We start from the raw sequence: 2,048 nt of genomic DNA, 5'->3' as shown, positions 1-2,048 counted from the left end.
TGTGTTTCAGCTTAAAATCCAGTCCTGTTCAAATAACATCACTTGGAATACCCTTGTCTTAGATCGAAGCTGGTCCTTTCTTTAAAGCTGGATGCCTGGAACAATGATTCTTTACCTCCCCCAAATCCTAGTGCAGTGTCATTTATACACTGATTTCCTTAGAGGTTCTGGTGTAGACATGTCAGCAGTATTTATGATTAGGACCCATAGACATGCCAGACATGGGCACGGAGTTCATGTTCATCTGTCCCATGTGACCACTGCTGCCATTCATGTGCACCATACTATATGCTGCAGGATTTCCCTGGTGGGCAAACTGCCGCTGGGAAAAGGAGCTGTTCCTGGCCAAGTTTCCTGATGGCCAGCCCTTCATTTCTGCTGACTGCTACATGGGTACAGTTTTTTTTTTCCTTTTTGTCTTTTTTACTGACCGGTAACGGGATCACAACCCTCGGTGTTGCGCCCGCACCGCGCTCAGCCAGTGAGCGGGAACCGGTCTCCACATGGGATCTGAACCCTCGGCGGGAGCGCCACCATGCTCCCAAGTGGCACACTCTCCAGTGCGCCACCGGGCCGGCCCTACGTGGGTACAGTTTGAGGGTGTTGCATCGTGGGGTTCTGGGAGGGACCCATTCTTGATGACATCATTGCATTAGGAGGACTAGACACTCGACCAAAGGCTGGATCTGGTTGTTGTCCTATTCCTTAATTTGGTGGATATGGAAATTGCTGTGCTGGAGCTTGTGGCATTGCAGGTCCTTCCAAAACCCCATCCATGCTGGGGGACACGGTCACATAAGGGGGTGAGCTGAGGCCTGGGGCTGCTGCTGCTGCTCCATCATCATTGCTACCCTCTGCTGTCGGAAGTGATGACTTAGCAGCTCTCTGCTGTGATGGGCAACCATCTGGGCATTAAGAAATCCCTGTTGGGAGCTCTCCTGGGGCCGCATCATGGGCCTCATCACTGCAGCACTGCCAGCAGTGGGGTTTCCATTTTCATTTCAAGTGCCTGCCGGCTTGGATTCAAAAACTGCTGGCCCTGCCTTCTCTGCTGAAGCTGCATCCTAAGGCACTTGGGGGTATCTGTCTGCGGTCTAATGATGTTGGCCATAAGGTGCAGTTGTTGGAGAGAAAAATTGCTTTGCTGGCTCATCTGATTCATCATAGAGTTAAAAGATGGTGATTGTTGCTGAAGATTAAGGCTGCCTTGCATTGGAGGCCCTAGTGCTGGGTATATCTGTCCATACAATGCTGCCTTCTGATTCATCATTACTGCTGATTCTTGGCCTTGGAAAGCATCCTATTTGGGCTCCAAAGCTTGTTCCCGATTTACAAGTTCAGGGATTCCCAAAGGTCTGTCAACTTCTTCCAAGCCTGTCGCATCTGTATTGCTCAGGAGAGTGTGCACGTGGTCCAATAATGCTCTCTCATCACTCTGTCTTTCCAGGTTCAAAGGTGGCCCGAGGAGATCATTCAGAGAATTCCTAAGAAGGGGCCTATTTTGAGTTCCATGAGGGCCTTGTTCCATAGACAGCATCTGGCCAGGAGCCTGGTTGGTTAGATGGTGCTGCTTGGCCATAGGGATTGACCCTCATTCACATGGGAATCTCACCAGGCCTCCTTTGAAGCATCTGCTGCTGCTGTTGCTGCTGCTGCAATATTGTCTTGCACCTGGTATGCCATTAGACTGAAGAGGCAAGGAGGGCTTAGAGCCACCCATTGCAGGTCTGGGTAAAGAAGCATTGTAATCTCCTCCTGGTCTTCCCATGGAGTTTGGACTCATAGGTTCCATTCTGCTGGTAACCAGAAGATCCCATGGGAGAGTGCACATTTGCAGCAGGAGAAAACCGATGTGAGGCCGTCTTTGGACTCCCGTGATCATGGGGAGAAACCATGATATTCTGCTGATTGGAGCCAAGACCAGAACTCCCATGAGGGGGGCTGGTCATGTTGAACCCACAGTTGTTCTGGTAGGAAGACGGTGACTGCATGCTGGGGCCAGGGGTCAGTGAAGCTATGTTACTGGAACCCCCATACCTAGCTCCACA

The 2,048-nt window shown here is 50.9% G+C and overlaps 1 pseudogene; it reads right to left on the bottom strand.

Annotated features, from left to right (window-relative positions):
• Positions 1–791: 791 nt before the first annotated feature.
• On the bottom strand, positions 792–1,792 carry LOC103593559 (annotated as a pseudogene).
• Between the last annotated feature and the right edge of the window lie 256 nt (positions 1,793–2,048).

This window comes from Galeopterus variegatus, unplaced genomic scaffold, assembly GCF_000696425.1.
Source record: "Galeopterus variegatus unplaced genomic scaffold, G_variegatus-3.0.2 Scaffold1367, whole genome shotgun sequence".
In the NCBI taxonomy this organism is placed as follows: domain Eukaryota; kingdom Metazoa; phylum Chordata; class Mammalia; order Dermoptera; family Cynocephalidae; genus Galeopterus; species Galeopterus variegatus.
This window is presented reverse-complemented; position numbering and strand designations above follow the sequence as displayed.